Here is a 23,174-nt window from a genome sequence, read left to right on the forward strand (position 1 = left end):
CCACAGTTCAGCACATATTCTATCTTATACAAAAATTAACTAAAATTTAAATGTAAACCTAAATATAAACTGTAAAACATATGAAAATTTAGAAGGAAACATTTTTAAAATGTCATGCTCTTAGATTTTGTGGTAACTTACATTTTATTTCATTACATTTTAATATATTTTATTGATTATGCTATATAGTTGTCCCATTTTTTTTCTCCCCTTTAATTCTTTTCACCATGTACTCCCCCTCCTACCATCATTCCTCCACCTTTGTTCATGTCCATTGGTCATACATACAAGTTCTTTGGCTTCTTCATTTCCCATACTATTCCTGACTTTCCCCTGTCTATTTGGTACCTACCATTTAAGCTTATTCCCTGTAACTTTTCCCCCATTCTTCCACTCTCACTCCCTGTTGATAGCCCTCCATGTGATCTCTATTTCTGTGAATCTGTTCCTGTTCTAGTTTGCTTAGTTTGTTTTTGTTTTTTCAGGTTCAGTTGTTGATAGTTGTGTTTGTTGTCAATTTACTGTTCATATTTTTTATTTTCTTTATTTTCTTCAATAAGTTCCTTTAACATTTCATATAATTAGGGCTTGCTGATGATGAACTCCTTTAACTTGACCTTATCTGAGAAGCACTTTATCTGCCCTTCCATTCTAAATGATAGCTTTGCTGGATAGAGTAATCTTGGATGCAGGTCCTTGCCTTTCACAACTTCAAATACCTCTTTCCAGCCCCTTCTTGCCTGCAAGGTTTGTTTTGAGAAATCAGCTGCTAGTCTTATGGGAACTCCTTTGTAGGTAACTGCCTCCTTTTCTCTTGCGGTTTTTAAGATTCCTTATCTTTCATCTTGGGTAATGTAATTATCATGTGCCTTGGTGTGTGCTTCCTGGGGTCCAACTTCTTTAGGACTCTCCGAGCTTCCTGGACTTCCTGGAAGCTGATTTCCTTTCCAGACTGGGGAAGTTCTCCTTCATTATTCAAATAAGTTTTCAATCTGTTGCTCTTCCTCTTCTTATGTCACCCTATGATTCTGATGTTGGAACGTTTAAAGGTGTCATGGAGGTTCCTAAGCCTCTCCTCACTTTTTTGAATCTTTTTTCTTCATTCTGTTCTGGTTAAATATTTATTTATTCTTTCTGCTCCAAACTGTTTATTTGAGTCCTGGTTTCCTTCCCGTCAACGTTGGTTCTTTGTACATTTTCCTTTAATTCACTCACCTAGCCTTCACTTCCTCTTCTATTTTATGACCATACTCAACCATTTCTGTGAGCATCTGGATTACCAGTGTTTTGAATTATGCATCTGATAGGTTGGCTATCTCGCTCAGTCATATTTTTTCTGGAATTTTGATCTGTTCTTTCATTTTTTGATTTTGTTTTTGTTCTTGTCTCTGCATGCTTGTTACCTTATAAGGGGCAGAGCCTTAGGTATTTGCCAGGGTGGGACAACCCAGGTTGCTGCACTGTGGTACTGTATGTGGGGGAGGGGTCCAAAAGGGAACACTGCTGCTTGCTTGCTCTGCTCTTAGCTGGCTTTCAGTGACTTCCTCTGTTACCAACAAGCAAATTGGGCTCTTCTGGTGCTGATTCCTGGGTTGGTGGTTTCATGTATGTTCTAGGACCCTGTGGGTCTGTCCAACGTACCCTCCTGTGAGGCTCAGAGTTTCTCCTGCTGCCTCAACTCCCACAGGTGTTTTCATTCAGAGGTTTTGAGGCTTTATTTACCCACACTGGAACCCTGGGTTGTGTAGTCTGTCTCGTTCCACAGTTGTTTCTCCTGGTTTATTTGCACATAAATGTGGGACCACATGCTCTGTCAGCCACTGCCTCACCAGATCCATTAGCCACCTCCTTGCAGCCGGTCCTCTGCACCCTGGCAGCACATCTCCACCCCTCCCACCAGTCTGGATGAATGTTTCTTCTTTAACTCCTTAGTTTTCAGACTTTGACACAGTTCAATTTTTTGGCAGTTCTCGTTATTTTTTGTTTTTAAATTTATTGGTGTCCTTCTTTGGGTTTTGCAAGGAGGCAAAGTGTATCTACCTACACTTCATTTTGGCCAGAAGTCCAGATTTTGTGATAACTTTTAGATATGACTCCAAAAGTACAGTCTACACAATTTTTTAATTTAATTTTATCAAAATAAAAATATTTTCTATGTAAAAATCATTGTTGAGTATATAAAAGTAAGCAACAAACTCAGGAAAATATTTCAAAAATAATATATCCAGCAGAGGACTTATATCTACACTACATAATAAACTATTAAATCAGAAATGATAGGAAAAATCTAATATTTAAAATGAGGGGGAAAATCTGTACAGACACTTCACCAAAAAGACATGAATGTCAAGTAAGATTATTTATTAGAGAAATATAAATTGAAAGTACAGTAAAATTCCATTTGATATCTATTATAATAGTTAAAAAAATTAAACCTGAGGATACCCAAAGTTGACAATGATGTTGAGTTAGTTTGCCAAGGTTACTGTAATACAGTTCAAAAAATTGCGTGACTTAAAAACCGGGAATTTATTGTCTCACACTTCTGTATGCTAGAGTCTAAAAGGGAGTGGTAAGGTTAGTTATTTCTGAATGATGAGAAAGAACATCTGTTCCCTGACTCTCTCCTTAGTTTGTAGGTAGTCATCTTCTTGTGTCACTTTACTTAATCTTCCCTGTATGAGTGCCTTTGTGTCTTCCCTTTTTTATAAGGACACCAATCATATTGAATTAGAATCTACCTCAATAGCTTCATTTTAACTTGATTACCTCTGGTAATATCCTATACCCAAATAAATTATATTGTGAAGTACTGAGGGTTAGAATTTCAGCGTACACATTTTCACAGGAATGCAATTGAACTCATTACTGGTACCAAGCACTAGGAATGCTTATTCAATACTAGCGGGAATGCAAAGTTGTATAACCACCAATTTTCAATTGGAAAACAATTTTCAGCCTCTCTCACATACCTGTATATGGCTCACAATTGTACTACAAGGTATTTACACAAGTGAATTAAAAATTTATGTTCACATGACTATACAGGTCAGCAGTAATAGGGAACTATTAGATCACACAGTAGTAATAACGTGTTTAATGTATTTTGTTAAGTTAATGAAAAACTAAATACTTTCAATTGGCATTCTATTCTTTTTTTCATCCTCACTTGATGGCATTTTTTTTTTCCATTTTTTCTAGAGACAGAGGAAGGGAGAGAAGTAACTCTCCCAGATCAGGGTTCATTCACTCCCAGACCAGGGATGGAACCAGCAACCTAGGTATGTTCCCTGACTGGGAATGGAACCCACAAACTTTTGTTTATGGGACAACACTCCAACTAACTGAACCACATTTGCCAGGGAAATAATCTAAAAATAGGTAAAACTACAGGATAGAACACAGGTTAATGCTTGCCAGGATTTGGAGGAAGCAAATGAGCTGAGTCTAAAGACACCAAAGAACTGAAATTCTGTTTTGTGTGGTGGAAACTTAACTCTATAAGTTCATCAAAACCCACAGAATATCTGCAGCAAAGAATAAACTTAACTTTATAAAAATAAAATCATATTACCCAGGATATTGGAAGATTCCAGGATTGAATGCAGTGTAACAAAAGACTCTTAACTATATTAAAAATGTGTGGCAACCCTATGGTAATGAGTAGAGAAAAAATGAGTAATGAGTAGAGAAAAAATGAGTTGAACTAAGAAACTTTAGAAAATCATGCTTTGATCTGAAGCCATAAAGCTAAACAACAACAACAAAAAACTGTGTATAAGCATTGCCATCTAGTTGTTAAATTTGTTTCTCACAGGGTACAGGCTAGTAACTCAAAAATTATTTCACATTTATAGCAGGGATAAAAAATATTAAAACACAATTTAGTTGAGAGGAAACCATGTATTTCCCAAACAGAGAAATAAATTACAAGTGACAAGAAAGGAAGGATAGAATGGACCATTAGTACTGAATTAGATATTTCAGTATTAACTAATGTTTACTTTAATATACATATATATTAGATATAAGGAGATGCAGAAATTAAACACATACGTGTACACACTGCTTTGTCTAAATGAATATACTTATGAGTTGTGCCATCTGAGAGGGCTGAGAAACAGCAATAACTCAATAGCAATGAGGACATCCAGCACCCACATTTAAATATTTTTTTTCAATTACAACAAATTTAAAATATTGTATTAGTTTCAGATGTACAACACAGTGATTAGACATTTATATAACTTATGATGTGATAACCCCAATAAATCTAGTACCCATTGAAACCATAAGTCATTATTACAATATTATTGACTATATTCCCTATGCTGTTCTTTACATTTCCATGACTATTCTCTAACTACCATTTTGTACTTCTTAATCCCTTTACTTTTTAAAAATTATATATTATTGATTATGCTCTTACAGTTGTCCCATTTCCTCCCTTTATTTCCCTCCACCTTGCACCCCCCTCCCACCATCAATCCCCCACCTTAGACCTTAGTTCATGTCCATGGGTCATATGTATAAATTCTTTGGCTTCTCCATTTCGTATACTATTCTTAACCCCCCGTTCCCCGTCTATTTTCTACCTACTATTTATGTTTCTTATTCCCTGTACCTATTCCTCCATTCTCCCTCCTCCCCTTCCTGGCTGATAGCCTTCCATGTGATCTCTATTTCTGTGAATCTGTTCCTGTTCTAGTTGTCTGCTTAGATTGTTTTGGGGTTTTTTTTAGGTTCAGTTGTTGATAGTTGTGAGTTTGTTGTCGTTTTACTGTTCATAGTGTTTGATCTTCTTTTTCTTTGATACATCCCTTTAACATTTCATATAATAAGGGCTTGGTGATGATGAACTCCTTTAACTTGACCTTATCTGGGAAGCACTTATCTGCCCTTCCATTCTAAATGAAAGCTTTGCTGGATAGAGTCATCTTGGATGTAGGTCCTTGCCTTTCATGACTTGGAATACTTCTTGCCAGCCCCTTCTTGCCTTCAAAATTTCTTTTGAGAAATCAGCTGACAGTCTTATGGAAACTCCTGATAGTCTTATGGTAACTGTCTCCTTTTCTCTTGATGCTTTTAAGATTCTCTCAAGTCTTCACTGAGAGTCACCATGGATTCCTGTTTCAACAGTGCTTGAACAGAACCTGGCACTCTACTCCCCATCCCAGCCAGCTGCCCAGATCCATTCTTCTGCCACCCCCTCACATTGCCCTTAGACCACCCCTAGGTCCCTGCCACCACTCCAGTGCTGCAAAGCCTCCCGTTCTCAGCTGCCATCATGACCATGTCCATCTTGCAGGTGTGCCAGAACTACTACCAGGACTTGCAGGCCACCATCAACTGCCAGATCAACCTGGAGCTCTATACTTACTACGTCTACCTGTCCATGTCTTACTACTTTGACCACAATGATGTGGCTTTGAAGAACTTTGCCAAGCATTTTCTTCACCAGTCTCATGAGGAGAGGGTACATGCTGAGAAACTGATGAAGCTGCAGAACCAATGAGGTGGCCGAATCTTCCTCCAGGATATCAAGAAACCAGAACATGGCTGAATGCAATGGAGTGTGCAATATACTTGGAAAAAAGTGTGAATCAGTCATTACTGGACTTGCACAAACTGGCCACTGAAAAAAAATGACCCTCATTGGTGTGACTTCATTGAGACTCACTACCTGCATGAGCAGGTGAAATCCAATGAAGAACTGGGTGACCACGTAACCCATCTGTGCAGATTGGGGGCCCCTGGGTCTGGCATGGCAGAGGATCTCTTTGACAAGCACACTCCGGGAGGCAGTACAGAGAGCTAGGCCTTAAGCTGCCTTCCCACAGCCATGGGAGTGACTTCCCTGGTCACCAAAGCAGTATGTGCATGTTGGAGTTACCTTTACTTTTTCTATAACTTGTACCAATCATCCACTTATGTCCTTCATTTGTACCATTCCTTCAAATAAAGTAATTTGGTACCTCCTACCCTCCCTCCCAAAAGATTTTCTCCTTATCTTTAATCTTGGCTAATGTAATTATGATGGGCCTTGGTGTGTACTTCCTTCGATCCAAATTCTTTGGGACTCTCTGAGCTTCCTGGACTTCCTGGAAGCCTATTTCCTTCGCCAGATTGGGGAAGTTCTCCTTCATTATTTGTTCAAATAAGTTTTCAATTTCTTGCTCTTCCTCTTCTTCTGGAACCCCTATGATTTGGATGTCAGGATGTTTAAAGTTGTCCCAGAGTTTCCTAAGCCTCTCCTCATTTTTTTTTTGAATTCTTGTTTCTTCATTCTGTTCTGTTTAATGTTTATTGCTTCCCTCTAGTCCATACCATTGATTTGTGTCCTGGTTTCTTTACCATCACTGTTGGTTTCCTGTGCATTTTCCTTTAATTCATTTTTCATGGCCTTCACTTTTTCCTCTATTTTGTGACGATACTCAACCATATCTGTGAGCATCCTGATTACCAGTGTTTTGAACTCTGCTTCTGATAGGTTGGCTGTCTCTTCATTGCTTAGTTGTATTTTTTCTGGTTCTTTGATCTGCTCTTTCGTTTGGGATATGTATGTATATATATGTATGTATATATATATATATATATATATGATGTGTGTGTGTGTATGTATATATATTGTCTCTGAATGCCTGTTCCATTGTAAGAGGAAGAGCCTTAGGCACTCGCCAGGGCAGAGCAACCCAAGTCACTGAGTGGTGGCGCTGTATCTGGGGGAGGGGTCTGAGAGGGATCAATGCTTCTTGCTCAGCTCTCAGAAGGCTTTCAGTCACTTCCTCTTCTAGCTGCAAGGAAGCTGGGCCCTTCTGGTGTTGATTCCCAAGTAGGTGGGTTTGTGTACATTCTAGGACCCTGTGGGTCCACCCAAGAAACTCCCCTGTGAGGCTGGGAGTTTCTGCTGCTACCACAACCTCCACAGGTTTTTTCAGTCAGAAGTTTTGAAGCTTTATTTTCCCACTCTGAGCAGTCTGTCTAGCTCCCTAGCTGTTCCTCCTAGCTGTTTATATGCATGTACATGTGGGACCACTCACTCTGCCAGCTTCCACCTTGCCCTGTCCGCCAGCCACCACCTTGTTCACCAGGTCCTCCAGCCATCATCTTGTAGTGAGTCCTCTCTGCCCAGACTCCCTGTCCTTTCCCCTCCTACTGATTTAGATGAATGTTTCTTTTTTAACTCCTTGGTTGTTGCATTTCCATACAGTTTGATTTTCTGGCAGTTCTGGTTATTTTATTTTTTATTTTTATTTTATTTTTGTCCTTCTTTTCATTGTGCAAGGAGACATAGTATATCTACCTATGCCTCCATCTTGGCCAGAAGTCTCCCTTCCCTTTTTTACCCAACTCCCAAATCCCCTCCCATCTGGCAACCATCAAAGTGTTTTTGGTATCTATGAATCTGTTTCTGTTCTGCTTGGTTGTTTTTTAGATTCCACAGATAAGTGAAATCAACAGGCATTTGTCTTTCTCTATTTGACTTATTTCACTCAAAATAACACCCTTTAGGCCCATCCTGTTGTGGTGGAGTTTAAGATTTTAACTTTTTAATGGATAACTCATATCCCATTATATATATGCACTACTTCTTCATTGTTAGTTTATCTATTGATGGACACTTGGGTAACTTCCATATCTTGGCTATTGTAAATAATGCTGCTATGAACACATGGATATATATGTCTTTTCAATTGAGTGTTTTGGGTTTCTTTGAATACACAGAAATGGAATTGCTGGGTTTTTCTTTTTTTATAGCATATGTTTAAAATATCTTTTTTCTGGTATAAATATTGCTACACCAGCTTTTTTGTCTTGTTTTATTTTCAATTTCATGAAGTATTTTTCCATTTCTTTACTTTCAGTCTGTGTGTGTCTTTTGATATGAAGTGAGTCTCTTGTAAATAGCACATATAAGGGTCTTTTTTGTTATCCATTTAGTCTTTTCATTGGAGTATTTAATCGATTTTTGCATTTAAAGCAATTGTAGTATGTATTTGTTCTCATTTTCTTATTCATATTTTGGATCTTATTTGTTTTCTTCTTAAAGAAGACCCATTAACATTTCTTTCTTTTTTATCTCTTTTATTTCATCCTCACCCAAGGATATATTCAATGATTCCAGAGAGAGGAGAGAGAGAGAGACATTGGTTTGTTACCTCTTATATGTGCCCTGACCAGGAATCAAGCCCCTGACATTTTGGTTTACCAGAAGACACTCAAAACCAACTAAGTCCACGCTGGCTAGGGCCCATTAATATTTCTTGTAATGCTGGTTTGGTGGGGATGAAGTCCTTTAGCTTTTTCTTGTCTGACAAGCCCTTCATCTGTACTTCAATTCTAAATGATAGCTTAGCTAGATAGAGTAATCTTGTTTGCAGATCCTTGCCTTTTATCACTTTAAATATTTCATGTCAATTTCTTCTACTCTGCAAAGTTTCTATTGAAAGGAACTGACAGTGTTTCAGGAGCTCTCTTGTAGATAAGTAACTGCTTTTCTCTTTCTGCTTTTAAAATTCTATTTTTGTTTTTAATCTTTGACATTTTAACTATGATGTGTCTTGGTTGGTGTCTCATTGGGTTCATCATGTTTGGGACTCTCTGTGCTTCATGGACTTGTATGTCTAGTTCCTGCACTAGGTTAGGGAAGTTTTCTGTCATTATTTGTTTCAAATAGGTTTTCAAATCATTGCCTTCTATTTCTCCTTCCACCCACCACCCCCCATGGTGTGAATATTAGTATGCTTGAATTTGTCCCAAAGTCTCCTTACACTACCCTTTTTTATTTAGTTTTTATTGTTCTGATTAGGTGTTTTCTGCTTCCTTATCTTACAATCACTGATTTGGCCTTCTGCTTCATTTATTCTACTGTTGATTTCCTGTACTGTGTTATGCATTTGTTATTATATTCTTCATTTCTGACTGGTTCTTTTTTATGTTTTCTATTTCCATTTTTATGTTTCCTATCTCTGTTAAGGTTATCACTAGGTTCATGTAATCTTCCTTAAGTTCCCTAAGAATCCTTATAACCAGTGTTTTGAACTCTGCATCTGGAAGTTTACTTATCTCTGTTTGGTTTAGTTCTCTTTCTGGAGGTTTTTTTTTTTTTTTAACACGTTTATTTATATCCTCATTTTGGTTGTCCCCCTGTATTTGTTTCCATGTATCAGGTACAGCTGCTACATTTTGCAATATTTGTAGAGTGGCCTTATGTTGTAGTTTCTTATAGGGTCCAGTAGCACAGACTTTCTAGTCATCTATCTTTGTGCTCCAGGTGTGCTGCAACACATGCAGACTGTTTGCAACCTCCTGCTGTAGTTGAGCTTTGCTTGTTGTTGAAACTCCGATAGGAGGGATTAACCCCTAAGCTCATCTGATGTGAGGAGTAGCTATGACCACTGTGGAGCATCTACTGTTCAGGGGGAGACTCCACAAAGCAGGAGTCACTTTAGTGGGGTTCTGATACCTGCTTAGTCTGTCAGTTGAGTGTGTCACTCAAGAAAGTGGCTGGGCTGTGCTTTAGCATGGTCTGAATTGTCCACTGGGTGTGCTCACTCTGGACCTCCTGGAGCATCCAGGCCAAGGTTAGCTGCCACTTGTGGCCCAGGGTCATCTGGTAAAAGCTACAAAACAGTCTGAAAATGGCTGCTACTTGTGCTGAGCTTGAAGGTCCCCCTGAGAGGCCAAGCTATGAACTGAGGAAGGCTGCCCCTAGTGTTTGGACTAGGGCCACTTGGCAAGCAGTACATGTGCTTTGGTCACGTGCTCCTTGTTTGGGGTTTGTGAACCTTTAAAGAGACTTTTAGGAAAGTCCACAACATAAACCAAGACAGGCCATGTGTATAGAAATGCCAGTGGAAAGGGGTTGGATTGGCCCAAATTTTGAGTGGGGTAGGGTCTCAGGAAAACACCCAGGCCAGGACAAAAGTGTTAACTAGATTGATGAAGTCTCATATATGGCACCCACCTGTTCTGTGAGGAGAGGACTCAGAAAAGAAACAATGGCCCATGTTAGAACTTAAGTCTGGCAGAAAGCTGCCCCTACAGTACTCACTCTAATGCCAGGCTATTTAGTCCCTCTCTGCGTGTCCCTGGCACCTTTCAAGCAGCTGCCCCAGTGCTAGTACTCAGAGGGAATGAATCCAAGTCAGTCTGTGTGTGGGCCCTTTAAAAGAGATGCCCGGGACTCCAGAAACACTTTGTCTCATTCAGCCTCAATCCCTGCTTGTTTTTATAAACAGAAGTTATGGGAGTTTTCCTTCTTAGCACTTGAATCTTGGGCTGGGGACCTGGTGTGGGGCTCATACTCCGCACTCCTCAAGAGGGACTCTGCAGCCAAGATATTCCTTCCAATATTTAACCGCCACATGTGGGTGTGGGAGCAGCCTGCTCTGTGTCTCCACCCCTACCACCAGTCTCAATGTGGTGGCTTCTTAATATCGTAGCTGTAGGACTGCTGTTCAGCTAGAATTCAAGGTGTTCTAAATGATGGTCATCTTTTAGTTTACTTGTAATTTTGATCTAATTGTGAGAAGATGCAAGTAGCACATTCACCTGTCTGTCAACTTGCTCAGTGGGCCCTCCAGATTTTGGTTTCTGATACCATTCCCAAGAAAAGAAACTATGGCTCTTTGGAGAAATGGTGAAATCTAGAGCATTTTTTAGTATTAGAAAATAAAGAATTTCTTTAAAAATAATAAAATAAATAAAAAAGATTGGGCCATGTTAAAGGGATACAGAAGCTAGTCTGAAAGATCTCTATATAACCAAAACTGGAACAGTATGAAAAATACATATTAAATAATGACATTTTGGGATCACAACCAAAAGGAAAAAAATCAAAATATGTCTGAGGAGAAAATGCAGAAGGCAATGTTAAAATCAGTTTGGGAAATGTTAAAGGAAATAGGACAGCCTCAAAGTATTTCCTCTACATTTAATAATTACTTAGGCCATTTTAATATATAACCACACTTCTTTGGAGCTGTTTCTACCAGGAAGTAGAACAGAATATCTCTCTATTTGAGAAACAGACTCATTTCTAATAAGAGGAGTATGGAAGAGAAAATTAGTAATTTTATATTGGATGAATCAGGCAGATACTTTCTTAACCAGTGATCAAAGTTAACATCACCAATGATAAATTGGTATAATGTGTCCCTCACAAGATACGTGATGAAAAGGGCACATCTAATAGTTCATTTCACCATATTATTAAGTAGTGGAAATTATGGATGAACTTGTCTTATTCTTAATTGAATGAGAAAGTTTCTGTTATTTCCAAATTAAGTAACACCCTTGTATGCAGTAACTAGATCAAGAAACAGAATATAGCCAGAAGCCCAGAAGCCTCCTTTTGCCATACAAGTGACCACACATCACAAGGCTAACCAATTCCTGACCTTCATCACTAAAGATGAGGGTAGTCTGTTTCAAGCTCTTCAAAAATATAATCATATAGTATGTATTCTTTTGTGAGTACTCTTGCTCAATATTATATTTTCAATGTCATTGATATTGGAAAATAAGTGGTAAAATTATTTGTATTTGAAGTAATATTGATTATATAATTGGAAAAATCAATTGTTTCTTTGGTAAATTTGATGGTTTTTAAATAATTATTAATTTGATATTAACAAAAGCAAAATGAAACATATAAAGAGTATATCTCACTTTTATATCAATCAATAAAACTCCTACATTCAATTTCAAGCACTAGATAAAACCTACATGAGAAAAATATGATTTTCTGAGGGAAGAAAATTCCTGAGAAAGAAAAAAATTATAGCCTATGTAAATCTAATTAAAGTATAATATTTTCTTGCAGCTAGACAAGGTAATGATTTCATCTTAAAAGGAGAGGAATCCCTATCTGATATTAAAATATACTTTAAGCTTCCTATAATTAAAACAGCAGAGTTTGGGCACAAGTTCAGACAGATGAGCAGAACCAGAGAGAAAACCCAGAAATAGTCCTGATTCTATATGCGTAATTAGTACATATTAAAGTAATACCTTAAATAAGTTTATATAAATATCAGACTTTAGAAAATGGTATTGAAATAATTTGATATACATAAGAAAATATAAGATTATATCAGAGAAATTATACTTACCATAAGCCAAGATAAAAATCTAAATGAATCATAAGATTAAATGTAAATATAAAATTTACAGTTATTAGGAAAATATAGGTAATTTTTTTATAACTTAAAAAGGAATTTTCACTAAAAAATTCAGAACTAAGTAATGATAAAAATTATATTGCAAAACAAGAAAGAAAAAAGAATTTTTGAATGGCAAAATCATACAAACAAAATTGAAAGACATGTGCTAAGAAAATATATGTGAATAAATGTATATCCATATATATGTGTATCTGTGCATATGTGTATATGTATGTATATATATTTCCATATATTTTTCAGTTTACACATGTGTATACTTGTCTATTTATGTTAATGTATACATACCTGTGTATGTGGTGTGTGAACATGAATATAATTGAAAATGTTTTATATAACTAATATCATTTCTAAAAATAAAGATAAAATAACAAAAATATTTAAATTGTTATAAAATAATACAATTTTATTCATGGTAGAAAAATTGCAGGCAAAAGAATCCATGCTTAAAAATTATTTCTCACCTATTAGTTGACAAATTTTAAAAAATATTGACAATACCCTATCTTGAGGAGGCTCTCATACATTAGTTGGTATAAACATGTTACAAACTCCATGAAATGAGCTTAGTGATATCTAGCAAAAGTTCATATTCATTACTTTTGAGCGAGCAATCTCACTTTTAGGAAGCTACTCAAAAGATACCCTATCAAAAAATGAAAATATTTATGCACAAGGCTGTTTATTGTAAAATAAACAAAACCAAAACCTATAAGCAACTCAAATGTCCATGAATCATACAGGACCAGATGAATTACATCTAGTACATACACACTGTAGATTGGAAGTTGTGAATATCTATGATGAATATTACTATATACTTACTATTAATGAGCAAACTCCAAGCTATATTAGAAAGTATTGAGATAGAGACAAGTGTGTATAGTATGCTACTATTTATAAAGGTAGAAAATGTTATGTATAGTATGCTACTATTTATAAAAGTAGATATAATGATGAAAGTAGATAGATGATATAGATAGGTAAATAGGTGATAGATAGATATACAACCAAGTAAACAAATTAGATACATAGCATGCTTATATTTTACAGTTGTTTGAATGAAAATAATGCAATAATTAACAAATAATAACAAGAAAAAAATCTATGTTTCACATACTCAACTGTAAGCCTACTTTTGTCCCACCCTGGATATGTAAACTGTATTTTGCTGTGTATAATGCAAAATCACGTTTTTGCCCCAAACTTTCAGGAAAAATTTTTTTCATTTTCATTTTTAATTTAATTTTTATTTATTTATATTTAGATACTTGTTTTTTGTATTATAAATGAATTTGAGCATTTATTTTTGAATATATTATAGTACAAGAAATTTTGTTTAACAAATAATTACAAAACACAAGAACAGATACAAGTATTTCAGGTACTACCCATGTATAATGTGCATTCTTATTTTTCCCTCAAAAATTTGGCAAAAAGTGCACATTATGTATGGCAAAATATGGTAATTATATTTTTAAAACAGAAGAATAAAACATTTTATTTTATTTATTTTTATTGATTATGTTATTACATTTGTCCCAAATTTTCCCTCTTTACCCCCCTCTACCCAGAAACCCCACTCCCTCAGGCAATCCCCACACCATTGTGCATATCCATGGGTCATGTGTATAACTTCTTTGGCTACTCCATTTCCTATACTGTACTTTACATCCCTGTGGCAATTCTGTAACTACCTAATAGTACTTCTCAAACCCCTCACATCTTCACCCATTCCCCAACAACCCCTTCTATATGACAACCATCAAAATGTTCTCCATATCCATGATTCTGTCTCTATTCTTCTTTGCTTAGTTGGTTTTTTAGATTCAATTGTTAATAGGCATGTATTTATTGCCATTTTATTGTTCATAGTTTTTATCTTCTTGTTTTTCATAAATGAGTCTCTGATAACATTTCATAAAATAATGTTCTGGTGATGATGAACTCCTTTAGTTTTTCCTTGTCTGGGAAGCTCTTTATCAGCCCTTTAATTCTAAATGATATCTTTGCTGGGTAGAGTGATCTTGGCTGTAGGTACATGCTTTTCATGACTTGGGATATTTCTTGCCAAACCCTTCTAGCCTACAAAGTTTCTTTTGAGAAATAAGCTGACAGTCTTATGAGAACTCCCCTATAGGTAACTAACTGCTTCTGTCTTGCTGCTTATAAGATTCTGTCTTTATCTTTAAACTTTGGCTTTTTAATTATGGTATATATTGGAATGAGCTACTTTGTATCCATCTTGTTTGGGACTCTTTGTGCTTCCTGGACTTGCATGTCTTTCATTATTTTTTCAAATACATTTCCAATTTCTTGCTCTTCTTCTTCTCTTTTGGGCAACCCTATGATGCAGATGTTGAAATGCTTAAAATTGTACCAGAGGCTGCTTACATTATCCTAGTTTTTTTTTTTAATTCTTTTTTTTCTTGTTGTTTTCATTGGTTATTTTTTCTTCCTAATATTCCAAATCATTAATTCAATTTTTTAGCTTAATCCACTCCACTGTTACCTTGTAAATGGTTCTTTACTTCAATTAGTGTATCCTTTGATTCTGACTGGATATTTTTTATGCTACTGAGATCCTAAGTTCCTTGAGCATGCTTATAACCAATGTTTTCAACTCTTCATCTGATAGATTGTTTATCTCCATTTTGTTTAGTTTTGTTTTTTTTTTTTTCCTGGAGTTTTGATCTGTTCTCTCATTTGGGCTATGTTTCTATATTTCCTCACTTTGGCAGCCTCTCTGTGTTTGTTTCTATGTATTAGGTAGAGCTGCTATGACTCCCTGTCTTGGTAGTGTGGCCTAATATAATAGATGTCCTGTTAGGTCAGTGGCACAGCCTCCCCTATCACCTAAGCTGGGTACTCAAAGTATTCCCTTCATGTGGGCTGAGTACACTCTCCTCTTATAGTTCAGCCTTGATTGCTGTTGGCAGGTCAATGGGAGGGACATATACAGGTCAATCTGTTGCAAGGATTTGTTATGACCACTGATCACCAACCTCCACCCTCCATGGAGGGTCATCTGTGCAGGGGAAGGGTTGTGGTGTTCCATTGTGGCCTGTAGCTGGGTGTACAGGCCCTGGGATTTCCTAGGTGGTGTAGGTTAAGCTCAACCCCTACTTGTGTTGTGCCTGGTGCCTCCCTGCCTGATATATAGAGAAATCTGAAATGGCTGCTACTTGTGCTGAGTTTGGAGATACCCAGGTGAAGCCAAGCTGTGGATTTAGGCTAGACGCTGCTAGTGTTGTGCCTGGGGCCACTTAGCAGTAGGTATGGGGGCCATGGGTTCACTGGGGTCAACTGTTGTTTGTGTGAAAAGAGTTAGGAAGTTGCATAGAATGAGCCAAGACCAATTCCTCATATGGAAAAGCCACTGTTAACAGCTATAAGTTGGATGGGACAGAGTCCCAGGGGATCTCCATGGCAGAGCAGTGTTAGCCATATTGATGGAGTCTCAGATATGGCACCCACCTGCTGGTTCTGTGGGTCTGTCTGCCTTTCTGCCTGGCAGAATTCTGTCCCCCATCTCTCACCTTTATGAAAGACACTTTGGTTCCTCCCTGTATGCCATTGGTGCCTTTCAAGCTACTATCCCAGTGCAGAAACTCAGAGGAACTGACTCTGAGTAAGTTCATGTGTGGGTTCTTTAACAGAAACTGCTTGGGACTCCAGAAGTTTTTTTCACTGACTCAATCCCTGCTAGTTCTTATAGCCAGAAGTTATGAGGACTTATCTTCCTGGAACTGGAACCCTGAGTGGGGGCCCTGCTGTGGGGCTGGGGATCCTCACTCCCAAGGTATCCTTACCAAATTTTAACCACCACAGGTAGATGTGGGCATAGCCTATCCCATCTCTCTGCCCCTCCTACCGGTCTGGATGGATGTGATTTCTTCAATTCAGTTTTTGTCACACTTTCATTCAACTCAATTTCTGATGGTTCTGAGTGCTGGTGGTTATATAATTTGGTTGTAATTTTGATGTGGTTGTGTGAAGAGATGAGCCATGTTTGTGTATGCTGCCATCTTGACCAGAAGTCCCCATAAAAATATTTTAAAGTAGTTACCTATAGGAAGACAAGATGTCTTTGGGAGTGTTATTTGATATATCACATGTCCTGAGATTTGACATTGTACTTATGCCAATATGTAATTGTAATAAAAAACTAAATTCTAAAAGCAATCCCTAAAATTTAAAAAGCCATGAATGCACACATGCACTCAATTTGTGCCATAATTTTGAGAAAAGAATTATGGTAAAGAACTTTAAAACATAGTATTAATTATTATATGTCTCTAGTGTAATATGCACTGGGAAGGGAAAAATAACTCACAAAGAAATCTTAAATTGGTTTTTATAATCATATTGGTGGTGGTAGCATATTATTTTAAAATTGTTTTATGTGTAATAAGGGATAAATAAAATTGATAACTTAATAGGGCATGCTGGTTATGTTATTTGTAGTGTCAATGACAAGGGGACTTATTGGGGAGAGGGACAAGATAAAGTTGTAATATGGGGAATGTTAAGTAAAGAAAAAAATCTGTAGTTCTTATTTTTATTTGTAAGTATTACTATAAACTTGTATTTATTTCTACTCCTACTTTGTCTCCTGGAGATACATAGAAAGAAGCACCAACTTAATTACAATGACTACTTCACAATCCAAATTGTGGTCTTGCAATACTATATCCAAGGCTCTTGAAGAGAAAGGAGGAATATATATAATAAACCTGAACATCTTACAAAGCCAGATAATAAGGAAACTGACAAAGACAACTGTCAGTCAAGTCAAAAGGACTTTGTCAACTGTAAGAGATCACCACTTCCTAAAAACAGGATAATTTGAACATGAATAAATATAATAACTGTAATGGATTTAAATACATTTAATACATTTAAGTCATTAAATGTATTCACTTTTTTTTTGTCTCTGTGGAGAAACATTATTTTGAAATCAGGAAAGTAAAGATTCAAGCATTTATATTTCCCATTGTGCACAAACTGTATTCCCTATAAAAATAAAGTTCTAGATGTACTATTAACTGAATTACCCCAAATAACAAAAATAAGAAAGGACAAAATTAGAATATAAATATTTTCAACTTTTAACAAAATAATGAAATTTCATCTTAATAATAGATGGTAGCTAGCTTCACACAAAAAAGACACATAGTGTGCTTCTTGATGGAAGAACACAGCACTTCAAATAAATAACTTCCAAAATGGAAAGTAGAGAAAGGAGCAAGGAGAAGAGTGATGAGAATGAGAGGAGGGTGATGACAGGAAGGCGAGGGGAAGATAAGGGCAAGAAAGAGAAAAAAGAACTTTGACTAAGAATCTAGTTGTAGAGAATTTTTAAGATTATGAAAGAGTAGGTAGAAGCTACACTGACCTCTTCCCAGGACCAAACTGGAATTACAACTAAATTAAAGAAAAATCATCCTGAACCACCAGCTGAAAACTAAGTAGAGTGTGGCCTTATAATAAGGACGGATTAAAGAAATCACATCACCACAAGACTGGTAGGGAGTACAGGGGGACTGCAAGAGGTCTGCCTGGGCTCTTGTGGGTGGAAGCTGAAGTTCCAGAGGGATAGTTCAGTGGCCAGAGGTTCCCCATGAGAAATGTGTGGTCTAAATCCCAAAAAGGTCTCCCCAACCTACAACATCAGAACCAGGAAAGGAACCCAAATAACATCCAGCTATGAAAATCAGCAGCATTGAAAAGTCAGGGGTTCTGTTCACCAGGGAGAGATGATGGCTAAATACACAGAGAACCTCTTAAAAGACCAAAGCACAAAATCTCATTTGCAACCACTTACCCTGGGCTCTGGCAGAGGGAGGGTAGAGTGGACTAAAGACACATAAGGAGTGTCTGGGGTTGTTGTTCTGGGGAGAAATTGAAGATAGCCACCAGCATATCTGTGCTGAGTCATTACCCATACTGGAGAAGCCATCTTTCTCAGGCAGAGCACACATGTATAAGCAGCATCAGCCAGAAGGGAAGCAATAGACCTGCCCATAAGAATCACTCTCACTCCATCCTGTGGAGCTTAAGCCTGGCTGCTAAAGCATACACCTGTAGGCTATCTCAGAGACAAACCCTAACAGAAAGCATTCAGGCAAAGGCAGATCCCTGGAGCTCTAAAACATTTGCTGAACTTCCCACAGGCCCAGTGCAAAGGGGACCATAAGCTGTAGATCACAGACAGCTCCCAACAGGTTGTGGAAAGCCAGTCATAGGCAGCATCTGACATAATCCTACAACAATCTTTGCAGATCTCTGTAATACACACACACACACACAAATACAAAGAAGAAGCCAAAATGGGAAGACAAAGAAATAGTTCCACAGTTTCCTTGAAAAGAAAAGAAAAGAGAGAGATAGATAGAGATAGAGATAGAAAAGCGAGAGAGAGAGTTCTCCAGAAGAAGAACTGAATGAAATGGAGGAAAACAATTTATTGGATATAGAGTTTAGAGTAATGATTATATGGATACTCAATAACATGAAAAATATATCAAAATAATAAGAAAGGACCAGTCAGAAATAAAGAATGCAATATCTGAAATAAATAATACATTGGAAGAAATAAACAGTAGGTTAGATAAGGCAGAGGATTAAACCTGTGATTTGGAAGACAAGGTAGGAAAAAAAACAAGTAGAGCAGCAAAAATAAAAAATAAATAAATAAAAAGTGAAGAGAGTTTAAGAAACATTCAGGACAACATGAAGCATAGCAACATCTGCAGGATGGGCTTACCAGAAGAAGAAGTGAGTGAGCAAGGAATTGAGAGCCTAACTGAAGAAATAATGACCAAAACTTCCCTAGTCTTGTGAAGGAAAAAGAAATACAAGTCCAGGAATTGTAAAGAGTCCCAAACAACATGGACTCAAAGAGGCCTACAACAAAACACATCATAATCAAAATGGCAAAGGAGAAAATTCTAAAAGCTGCATGAGAAAAGCAGTTAATTACCTAAATGGGAGCTCCAATAGAATTTGCATGTGATTTCTCAACAGAAACATTTGAAGCCAGAAGGGATTGTCATGAAATATTCAAGGTGATAAAGGAAGGACTTACAATCAAGGCTACTTTACCCAGCAAGGCTATCATTTAAAATTGAAGGAGAAATAAGGAGCTTCCCAGACAAGAAAAAGCTAAAGGAGTTTGTTAAGGGCTTGTTAGAGGAAGAAGAAGAAAAGAAGAAGAAGAAGAAGAAGAAGAAGAAGAAGAAGAAGAAGAAGAAGAAGAAGAAGAAGAAGGAGAAGGAGAAGGAGAAGGAGAAGGAGAAGGAGAAGGAGAAGGAGAAGGAGAAGGAGAAGGAGAAGGAGAAGGAGAAGGAGAAGGAGAAGGAGAAGAAGAAGGAGAAGAAGAAGAAGAAGAAGGAGGAGAAGAAGAAGAAGAAGAAGAAGGAGGGGAGGAGGAGGGGGAGGAGGAGGGGGAGGAGGAGGAGGAGGAAGAAGAAGAAAGAAAGAAGGAGAAGAAAAGGCCGACAAAGGAAATAGTTTTAAAATAAAATATCAGAAACACTTGTCTATCAATAATCACTTTAAATGTAAATGGCATAAATGTTTCAAACAAAAGACAGAGGGCAGCTGAATGGATAAGAAAGCAAGACCCATATATATGCTATCTCCAAGAGACCCATCTCAGATTAAAAGATACACACAGACTAAAAGTAAAGACAAAGAAAAAGATAGTTCATGCAAATGGAAGGGAAAAGAAAACTGGGGTAGCAATACTTATATCCAACAAAATAAACTTTAAAGAAGGTGATAGTAAGAGACAAAGAAAGACACTACATAATGATAAAGGGAACAATCCAACAAGAGCATATAGACCTAGTAAACATTTATGCACCCAACATAGGAAAACCTAAATATGTAAAGCAAACCTTGATGGACGTAAAATGAGAATTGATAGAAATACAGTCATAATAAGGGATTTTAATACCTCACTGACTTCAGTGGATAGATCTTCCAGACAGAAAATCAACAAAGAGATAGCAGCCTTAAACAAAATTACTAGGTCAAATGGATTTAATTGATATCTTTAGAACATTTCACTCCCAAACAGCAGAATATGCATACTTTTCAAGTACACATGTAACATTTTATAATACAGACCACATGTTAGGACCCAAGTTTCAACAAATTTAAGAAGATTGAAATCATATCAAGCATCTTCTCTGACCACAATGCTATGAAACAAAAAATCAATCATAGGAAGAATACTGAAAAGTACACAAATATATGGAAGCTAAATAACATGCTACTAAACAAGAAATGGGTCAACAACAAGATCAAGGTAGAAATCTAAAGATACTTGAAACAAGTGAAAATGAGAACACAATGATCCAATTACTGTGGGGCATGAAGACAGCAATCCTAAAAGGGAAATTCATAGCATTACAGTTCTACCTCAAAAAAAAAAAGAAATATACTCAAATAAACAATCTAATTTTACACTTGAACTTGAAAAAGAACAGGAAACAAACCCCAAAGTAAGTAGAAGGAATGAATAGTAAATAAAACTGACAAAAATATGATACAAAAGATTAACGTACCCAAGGGCTGCTTTTTTTGCTGTTTGTTTGTTTGTTTGTTTGTTTTGAGTAAAAATGAACAAGACTGACAAACCTTGAACCAGACTCAACAGGAAAAAAAGAGATATCTCTACATAAGTAAAATCAGAAATAAAATTGAAGAAATAAAAATTGACACTAAGAAATACAAAGGATTTAAGAATATATTGTAAACACTAGTATACCAACAAATTGGACAACATGGAAAAAATGGACAAATATTTAGAAATAGGCAATCTTCCAAAACTAAATCAGGAAGAATCAGAGAATCTGAATAGACAGATTACACCTAATATAATTGAAGCCTTAAAAAAAAAAAAAGGTCTCTGGGAAGATGGCAGCAAGATAGGTGGGAGCAGAATCCACTTCACCCTGCGTGCAGGTGAAACACCTAGCTGAACTACTGAGGAACAAAGTGAACAGCCAACAGTACCCCAGCATTTATGAAGATAGGAGACCAAAAAGTTTAAAGGACAATGAAAAAACAAATGGTAAGTGGTTTGCTTCAGGACAATAATGTCCTTGGGACCAGCTCGGGGGACCAGGGTGACTCAGTCCCAGGCCCGGCACCAACCATGCCTGCTGCAGGACTCCAGGGAGAAAGCTGGGTTAAGGGCTCCCTCCCCCGTCAAACAATGCATGAGCAGCACTGAGAGAGACCTGGTTGCTTGAAGTTTCAGGGAGGGCAGAAGGATGAAGTGTTAAACACACAGAGATCAGAGACTGTGGGCACCGGCTGGGGAGAGTTGAGAGTTGGTCCATGTGGGGCCTTGACCTGTAAAATCCCGGGTCTAACTGGAGAGGTGGGCTGTGTGAGAGGACAGTGCCTTCCTTGTATGGAGCTGCAGGATTGAGCAGGAGGATTTTTTCAAAAAGAAAAAGACCCTTGGGAGCACTTTGGGGAATTCTTCTGCAGCAGCAGCTCTAGTCTCCCCTCCACCCAGCATGCGGGCTGCTCTGCACTCCCCTGGAGGTGTGTACCAGAGAGTGCAACTTGAGGGACCTGAGACCACAGACACGGGGTGAGTGAGCACGATGGAAGGCCCCTTGAGCACACCCATAGTCAAGAAGAGGGTTCATGCTTGAACCTGCTACACCAGGGACTGCTGGAGAATTTGGGTGGAGGCTGGCTGAGTGCTGGCTGGGAACTGGGAAGAGCTAAAATAAGCCCTCTGAGTCTGCTGCAGCCAAAAACAGCAGCAAAACTGCCTTGGCCAGTTTGAACCAGAAGGAGGTTTATTTATTTATTTATTTATAGTAATTCTTTATTATTATTTATTATTAATTTTTTTCTTTTAACACCTTCTTCCTCTCTTTCCTTCTTTCTTTTTTTATTCCTTTTTTCTTTCCTTTTATTTCTCTTTTCCTTCCTTCTTCTTCTTTTTTTTAAAATTCCCACAAGTGAGACAATAAAATCTGGAATTGTGAAAAGACTAGAGTTGGACCCAAAGAGGGGGCATCCCAACAACTGAGACAGTGAAACAAATTTCACTTTGCTACTCCAGAGAACTTGCAAGTTATTGTATATTTGTATTTTTTCATTATTCTTACATCACATATTTTATTAGTATTTTTGTATTTCTCTTCTTTCTGTTTAGTCTTCATCGCTTGACTGGTTAATTTGCATTGTTTGACTGTGTTACCCTTATTCTCTGTTTCATAGTGTATTGTTAATTAACTGTCTTTCACTTCACTTGTATTCCATTAGCACACTACTCTAGGACCTATAATCCCTATTCTAGCTATCCAGATCACACAGATACCATCATATGATTGTTGCTCCATTAGTATTTTAAATAATAGCTGTTCCATACATTTGTAAATACTACACAGAACCCCTCCCCCCCAGATCTCAGACCACATCACTGTTTCCTGAACTTTATTACTGTTGTGGTTAACTCTATTCTCTCACTCATTACACCTATTTTCTACCCTTTACTCTCAAATTACCTCATAATATGACCTCCCACAAGCTCACAGCTTCCTAGATCTAAATCACAATCCTCCCTCCCTGCAACAAGAGCCTTAACTTCTTTCCACCCTTTCTAAAAAGTGGTTAGGTGGGTGAATTATCATGGTTAACCCTATACACATCCAAGGATATCCTATCTCTTTTCTAAGGGCTGGTACTTCAAATATCATAGAATACACTCCTGCCATCCTACACCATTTCACCTTCTCCCTCCAACCTATCACAAAAAAGAGTAGGTAGGAGCTGTGAACACAAGGATGCATCCTGGAAGAGGAAACCCACTAAAATATAACAACAGAAGAAGGTGAAGAAGGGAGTGGAAACCACACTAACTCAACCAAGGACCTATCTGGAAATACAACTAAATAGTAAAGAAAATACTCAGAACAAACAACTGAACAAGAGGAAGAGAAAAGCCTCAAA

General features: G+C 37.3%; 1 pseudogene; it reads left to right on the forward strand.

The window, feature by feature from the left end:
* Nucleotides 1-5,287: 5,287 nt before the first annotated feature.
* LOC112315167 (ferritin heavy chain pseudogene) lies at nucleotides 5,288-5,818 on the forward strand (annotated as a pseudogene).
* The last annotated feature ends 17,356 nt before the right edge of the window (nucleotides 5,819-23,174 follow it).

This window comes from Desmodus rotundus, chromosome 5 (genome assembly GCF_022682495.2).
Source record: "Desmodus rotundus isolate HL8 chromosome 5, HLdesRot8A.1, whole genome shotgun sequence".
In the NCBI taxonomy this organism is placed as follows: Eukaryota; Metazoa; Chordata; class Mammalia; order Chiroptera; family Phyllostomidae; genus Desmodus; species Desmodus rotundus.